Here is an 8,151-nt window from a genome sequence, read left to right on the forward strand (position 1 = left end):
GTACATGCACTATACACTTCCCTTTAACATATATGAAGGAGGTGTAACTTTATTTCTGCACAAGTGTTATAAAGTCTGCTGTGGTGTCTAATTAGACACATCTGATGCAGCCCTGAGTTCAGCCCGGAAAGGGGGAGGGGCGAAACGCGTAATGTGTAGAACAAGACACAGTGTGGAGGACGCCAGCATGGTGGATATGCTGTGAATCTGACGATATCAAGTGAACACAACCAAGCAAGTGAAGAGCTGCATAGGCGGAATACATCGCTGTAAGCCACACCACGGATGAGATCCTGTCAGGTAATACCGTAGAGTGTGTGAAGATAGCGGAGGTAAGCCATGCAGTAATAAGTCTTGCACACTGAAAGTTTAAAGTTGGAGTTGTCATTAGCACATGGGATCAAGTTTGCAATAGTACTAGTACCATCCTTTGGACTCTCACATTACATCTTTAATCCGGTACCGGAACGTATACATATAATGAGATATCAAGGACGGTAACTTGTCTAAATCTTTAAACCGGAGCGTGTTTTTAACACTTAAGTGCCCGGCATCAAGGACGGACTTTCTCATGAGTAAACAATTACTTTGCAAATGCTAGCTCACAGTTGACAGTAGTGCACTACGCTTGGTATATGTGTGTGTGCTGTAATCTTGTTGTTGCCATTAGTCTCAGCATGTATCTTTTTTGGCTTTGTTTTTATTAAAAGCATATGTTCAGCAGACCTGTTTAGGATGTCATTCCTTAGTATACTGTAGGGGTGTGTTGGTGCGGCCAGATATCCGCTTTAGCTCTTTTGACATATTAGAGCTCTTTTCTAATTAATTTGTTTATATTCATTTAGGATTGCCAGCACAACACGCTTTACCCTCTAATTCTATCTGTGTGCACCCTATCCTTTGTATCAAAAATGTATATATATACAGTATAAATTATTAATCTGTTTAAACTCAAACAATAATAAATCAAACAGAAAGCAATGTGGAAAAAGGATATGTCCAAAATAATTAATTGTAGATTAAGCCCCACCTCAAAATTATTATTATTTTTAACGGTTATTTTTAAAGCGCCAACAGATTCCGCAGCGCTATAAACATAGGCGGAATACAAGGAAACATTTATAGGGATCAAATGGGTAGAAGGCCCAGCCAAGAGTTGCACTGTTGTAGTCAGCTCTTAAAAAAGTAATCTACAAACAGCTGGGCTTTTACATGCTAAGGGGGTTCAAGGGGATAGCAATGGAGGAGAGGAACTGGTAAAAAGACCTCTATAACCCGGGTTATTAATTATCTCTTTATTCTGCAAATATAAACAGTGCCTGCGTGCATAGCACTAAGTGCAGGCGAAGATCGCAATCACTCTCACTGAGAGTTTAACATCATCTCCGAGTGGATGAGAGGACTTTTCTTGCTAAAGATCCACATAAAAGGTTGGTTGGTTGGGCCGAGACGAGCCCCCCAAGTGTCACCCGTGACATCAGACGCCATAGTAACGTTGGGTGAACTCGCGGCTAACGGAAAAAATATTTTGCAGCCTACACAAAGTATTAACTTCTCAGAAGCATAGAAGTTCAAGGTAAAAAAACCTTCTAATGATATAATCGGATCCTATGATTAACAGTAATCTTACAATCTCATTGCGACTTTAGTCACCTATTCCCTCCAGAGCGGGACACTGTCTTTTAACAGCTTTGCTACTCATCATGAACTCTTATGTTTAAAGTGTTCCTGTAAAGATACTTGTTGCTTTACTTGCAATTTTTTGTTGCCCTGTTTTGAAGTCTGCCTGTGCTGAACTCCTCTTGTATACATTGTGCAATATATAGTATCACACTCTGCTACTGTTTTAAACTGTGCAATAGCAATATTCTGGATGGGTATTAAAGGGACATGAAACCCAAATTTTTTCTTTCACGATTTAGAAAGAGCATACAATTATAAACAACTTTCTAATTTACTTCTATTATCTATTTTGCTTCATTCTCTTGATATTCTTTGCTGAAAAGCATATCTTGATATGCTTAGTAGCTGCTGATTGGTAGATGCACATAGATGCCTCCTGTGATTGGTTCACTGTGTGCATTGCTATTTTTTCATTAAAGTATATCTAAAGAATAAAGCAAATTAGGCAATAGAAGTAAATTGGAATGTTGTTTAAAATTATATTCTCTACCTTAATCATGAAAGAAAATGTCTGGGTATAGTGTCCCTTTAAGTCTATATTATTTTGGATGTGATTTGAGACTGTATACTATTTAGGGAGACGTCCCTACTTTTATTATATTTTACCTACCCTTTATGGATTTTTAGTGATTTACAGATAAAAATAAAATAATTTATTTTCGCCTAGATTTAGAGTTCTGCGGCCAAAGGGGTGCGTAGCTAACGCTGGCTTTTTTCTGGCCGCACCTTTTAAATACCGCTGGTATTGAGAGTTCACAGAATGGCTGCGTTAGGCTCCAAAAAAGGAGCGTAGAGCATATTTAACGCAACTTCAACTCTCGATACCAGCGGTGCTTACGGACGCGGCCAGCTTCAAAAACGTGCTCGTGCACGATTCCCCCATAGAAAACAATGGGGCTATTTGAGCTGAAAAAAAACCTAACACCTGTAACTTAGGTTAGGATTTATTTTACAGGTAATTTTGTAATTTTTTAAACTATTTTAGCTATTAAATAGTTCTTAATAGATTCCCCCATAGAAAACAATGGGGCTATTTGAGCTGAAAAAAAACCTAACACCTGTAACTTAGGTTAGGATTTATTTTACAGGTAATTTTGTAATTTTTTAAACTATTTTAGCTATTAAATAGTTCTGCGGCCAAAGGGGTGCGTAGCTAACGCTGGCTTTTTTCTGGCCGCACCTTTTAAATACCGCTGGTATTGAGAGTTCACAGAATGGCTGCGTTAGGCTCCAAAAAAGGAGCGTAGAGCATATTTAACGCAACTTCAACTCTCGATACCAGCGGTGCTTACTGACGTGGCCAGCTTCAAAAACGTGCTCGTGCACGATTCCCCCATAGAAAACAATGGGGCTATTTGAGCTGAAAAAAAACCTAACACCTGTAACTTAGGTTAGGATTTATTTTACAGGTAATTTTGTAATTTTTTAAACTATTTTAGCTATTAAATAGTTCTTAACTATTTAATAGCTATTGTACCTGGTTAAAATAAATACAAAGTTGCCTGTAAAATAAATATAAATCCTAAAATAGCTATAATATAATTATAATTTATGTTGTAGCTATATTAGGGTTTATTTTACAGGTAAGTATTTAGATTTAAATAGGAATAATTTATTTAATAAGAGTTAATTTATTTTGTTAGAATAAAATTATATTTAATTTAGGGGGGTGTTAGGGTTAGGGTTAAAATTAGCTTTAGGGGTTAAAAAATTTATTAGAGTAGCGGTGAGCTCCGATCGGCAGATTAGGGGTTAATACTTGAAGTTAGGTGTCGGTGATGTTAGGGAGGGCAGATTAGGGGTTAATACTATTTATTATAGGGTTATTGAGGCGGGAGTGAGGCGGATTAAGGGTTAATAACTTTATTATAGTAGCGGTGCAGTCCGCTCGGCATATTAGGGGTTAATAAGTGTAGGCTGGTGGAGGCGACATTGAGGGGGGCAGATTAGGGGTTAATAAATATAATATAGGGGTCGGCGGTGTTAGGGGAAGCAGATTAGGGGTACATAGCTATAATTTAGCTGGCGGCGGCGTGCGGACGGCAGATTAGGGGTTAATAATAATATGCAGGGGTCAGCGATAGCGGGGGCGGCAGATTAGGGGTTAATAATTATAACATGGGGGTCGGAGGTGTTAGGGGCAGCAGATTAGGGGTACATAGGGATAACGTAGTTGGCGGCAGTGTACGGAGCGGAAGATTAGAGGTTAAAACATTTTTATAGAGTGGCGGCGATGTGGGGGGCCTCGGTTTAGGGGTACATAGGTAATTTATGGGTGTTAGTGTACTTTAGAGCACAGTAGTTAAGAGCTTTATAAACCGGCGTTAGCCCAGAAAGCTCTTAACTACTGACTTTTTTCTGCGGCTGGAGTTTTGATCTGTTCCGATCAGCCAATAGAATGCGAGCTCAATCTGATTGGCTGATCGGATCGGCCAATCGGATTGAACTTGATTCTGATTGGCTGATTCCATCAGCCAATCAGAATATTCCTACCTTAATTCCGATTGGCTGATAGAATCCTATCAGCCAATCGGAATTCGAGGGACGCCATCTTGGATGACGTCATTTAAAGGAACCGTCATTCGGCTAGTAGGCGTCGGTTGAAGAGGATGTTCCGCGTCGGCTTGGAAGAAGATGGCTCCGCTCCAGAAGAAAGAAGATTGAAGAAGCGGCTTGATAGAAGACTTCATCCCGATGATAGACTTCCGACTTCGGCCCGATGATGGATTTCTTCAGCCGCCGCTTGGATCCAGACTTCAGCCCGAGGATGGACGTCACTCTTCAGCCCCCCGCTTGGGCTTGGATCAACACTTCCGAGGACCGATCGGTGAACCTGGTATGGTGAAGATAAGGTAGGAAGATCTTCAGGGGCTTAGTGTTAGGTTTATTTAAGGGGGGTTTGGGTTAGATTAGGGGTATGTGGGTGGTGGGTTGTAATGTTGGGGGGGGTATTGTATGTGTTTTTTTTACAGGCAAAAGAGCTGAATTCTTTGGGGCATGCCCCGCAAAGGGCCCTGTTCAGGGCTGGTAAGGTAAAAGAGCTTTGAACTTTTATAATTTAGAATAGGGTAGGGCATTTTTTTTATTTTGGGGGGCTTTGTTATTTTATTAGGGGGCTTAGAGTAGGTGTAATTAGTTTAAAATTGTTGTAATATTTTTCTAATGTTTGTAAATATTTTTTTTATTTTTTGTAACTTAGTTCTTTTTTATTTTTTGTACTTTAGTTAGTTTATTTAATTGCATTTTTTTGTAGGTATTGTATTTAATTCATTTATTGATAGTGTAGTGTTAGGTTTAATTGTAGGTAATTGTAGGTATTTAATTTAATTTATTTATTGATAGTGTAGTGTTAGGTTTAATTGTAGATAATTGTAGATATTGTATTTAATTAATTTATTGATAGTGTAGTGTTAGGTTTAATTGTAACTTAGGTTAGGATTTATTTTACAGGTAATTTTGTAATTATTTTTACTATTTTAGCTATTAAATAGTTCTTAACTATTTAATAGCTTTTGTACCTGGTTAAAATAAATACAAAGTTGCCTGTAAAATAAATATTAATCCTAAAATAGCTATAATATAATTATAATTTATATTGTAGCTATATTAGGATTTATTTTACAGGTAAGTATTTAGCTTTAAATAGGAATAATTTATTTAATAAGAGTTAATTTATTTTGTTAGAATAAAATTATATTTAATTTAGGGGGGTGTTAGTGTTAGGGTTAGACTTAGCTTTAGGGGTTAATACATTTATTATAATAGCGGTGCGGTCCGCTCGGCAGATTAGGGGTTAATAATTGCAGTTAGGTGTCGGCGATGTTAGGGAGGGCAGATTAGGGGTTAATACTATTTATTATAGGGTTATTGAGGCGGGAGTGAGGCGGATTAGGGGTTAATAACTTTATTATAATAGCGGTGCGGTCCGCTCAGCAGATTAGGGGTTAATAAGTGTAGGCAGGTGGATGCGATGTTGTGGCGGGCAGATTAGGGGTTAATAAATATAATATAGGGGTCGGCGGTGTTAGGGGCAGCAGATTAGGGGTACATAGGGATAATGTAAGTAGCGGCATTTTACGGAGCGGCAGATTAGGGGTTAATAAAAATATGCAGGGGTCATCGATAGCGGGGGCGGTTAGGGGTGTTTAGACTCGGGGTACATGTTAGAGTGTTAGGTGCAGACGTAGGAAGTGTTTCCCCATAGCAAACAATGGGGTTGCGTTAGGAACTGAACGCGGCTTTTTTGCAGGTGTTAGGTTTTTTTTCAGCTCAAACAGCCCCATTGTTTCCTATGGGGGAATCGTGCACGAGCACGTTTTTGAAGCTGGCCGCGTCCGTAAGCACCGCTGGTATCGAGAGTTGAAGTTGCGTTAAATATGCTCTACGCTCCTTTTTTGGAGCCTAACGCAGCCATTCTGTGAACTTTCAATACCAGCGGTATTTAAAAGGTGCGGCCAGAAAAAAGCCAGCGTTAGCTACGCACCCTTTGGCCGCAGAACTCTAAATCTAGGCGCTAGAGATTTCTGATTTTAGATAAAGTGTAATATCTTTGGGAATAACACATTTTATAATTTTAGATATCTTCAGCTTTAAGCACCCTTACTATCCCCTTCTACCTTTTAGCTTTTGAATAGAACAAAGGATCTATTCTTTTGTAAAGAGTTTGATATCTTTGACCTTAGCGCTCTATTAGAACCCATTTGTTCTTGTTCTTAATTTTTACTAAGGTTAAATAGTATATTTAAATAATTTGAGTAGGGTTAGGCTTTTTTAATATGTAATTTAGTTAATTTAATTGGTAGTTTAATTTAATTTTAGTATGATAGGGTAGGTTAATTAATAGTTTAAAATTAGTTTAATTTAATTCTACAGGTAAATTTTAATTTATTTTAAGATAGTGATGTAATTTTAATGTAACGTTAGCGGGTTGTTAGGTTTAGGGGTTAATAGCTTAAAGGGACAGTCTACACCAGAATTTTTATTGTTTTAAAAGATAGATAATCCCTTTATTACCCATTTCCCAGTTTTGCATAACCAACACAGTTATATTAATATACTTTTAACCTCTGTGATTATCTTGTATATAAGCCTCTGCAAACTGCCCCTTTTTTCAGTTCTTTTGACAGACTTGCAGTCTAGCCAATCAGTGCCTGCTCCCAGATAACTTCTCGTGCACGAGCACAGTGTTATCTATATGAAATACGGGAACTAACACCCTCTAGTGGTAAAAAACTGTTAAAATGCAATCTGAAAGAGGTGGCCTTCAAGGTCTAAGAAATTAGCATATGAACCTCCTAGGTTAAGCTTTCAACTAAGAATACCAAGAGAACAAAGCAAAATTGGTGATAAAAGTAAATTGGAAAATTGTTTAAAATTGCATGCTCTATCTGAATCATGAAAGTTTATTTTGGCCTAGACTGTCCCTTTAATTTAGTTTATGGCGATGTGGGGGGGCTGGCGGTTTAGGGGTCAACAGGTTTAGTTAATGGTAGTGATTTGGGAGGCCAGAGGTTTAGGGGTTAATACGTTTATTTAGTGGCGGCAGGGTCCGGGAGCGCCGAGATAGGGGTTAATAACTTTTTGTTGCGGTGGGGTCCGGGAGCGGTGGGATAGGGGTTAAACTTTTTAGTATAGTGGCGGCGTTTAGTGACAGGGTATAAATAAAGTTGGTAAAAAGCGGAATAGACGTGAGATCGATGACTGCTAGTTAACAACAATCCAATGCTCATCGCCCAGTACTTGGTGCGCGTCTTTTTGCCGGCTTTTTTTTATAAATATGGAGAGCATATTCAGGTCCGCGGCCGCGATGTTAGGCGATGATAGGCGAGCATATTGGTGCCGGCGAATGCAGCATAGTTGAGACTTTGATAAATATCCCCCCTAGTCTTCACTAATCTCTGTGCTGTTTCCAACCTCCTTAACTTCCCCTTTCCTCTCTCTGACCACCATTTACTAACTTTCACTCTTACTCTAGCTACTACATCTTTGCAAGCCCCCAAACAACTGCTACCTTGCAGGAATTTAAATGACTTGGATCTCACAGACTTTTCCACTCAACTGAATTCTCTGCTCTCCAACATTTCATCCCTCTCTTGCTCAAACCTTGTGGCTTTACAGTATAATTCGGCACTAAAATCAACACTTGACAAAGCTGCACCCTACACTCTTCGGCGTACATCAACCACTCGACGGCAACCGTGGCACACGAAACAGACCAGATATCTTCAGTGATGTTCACGGGCTTCTGAACGGCAGTGGAGGAAATCACGCACAAGTCCTACAACTAGGCGCTCAGCCTGGCCAAACAAGTCTATTTCTCCTCCCAGGTATCATCTCATGCATTCAACCCCAGAAAGCTGTTCTCAACCTTTAACTCCTTTTAAGTCCGCCTGCAACCCCGCCCACTACCAATCTCAAACCCAGCAATCCTACCCACCCCTTCTATTAACAAAACTCTTTGATACTTAC

This window comes from Bombina bombina, chromosome 3, assembly GCF_027579735.1.
Source record: "Bombina bombina isolate aBomBom1 chromosome 3, aBomBom1.pri, whole genome shotgun sequence".
Classification (NCBI taxonomy): Eukaryota; Metazoa; Chordata; class Amphibia; order Anura; family Bombinatoridae; genus Bombina; species Bombina bombina.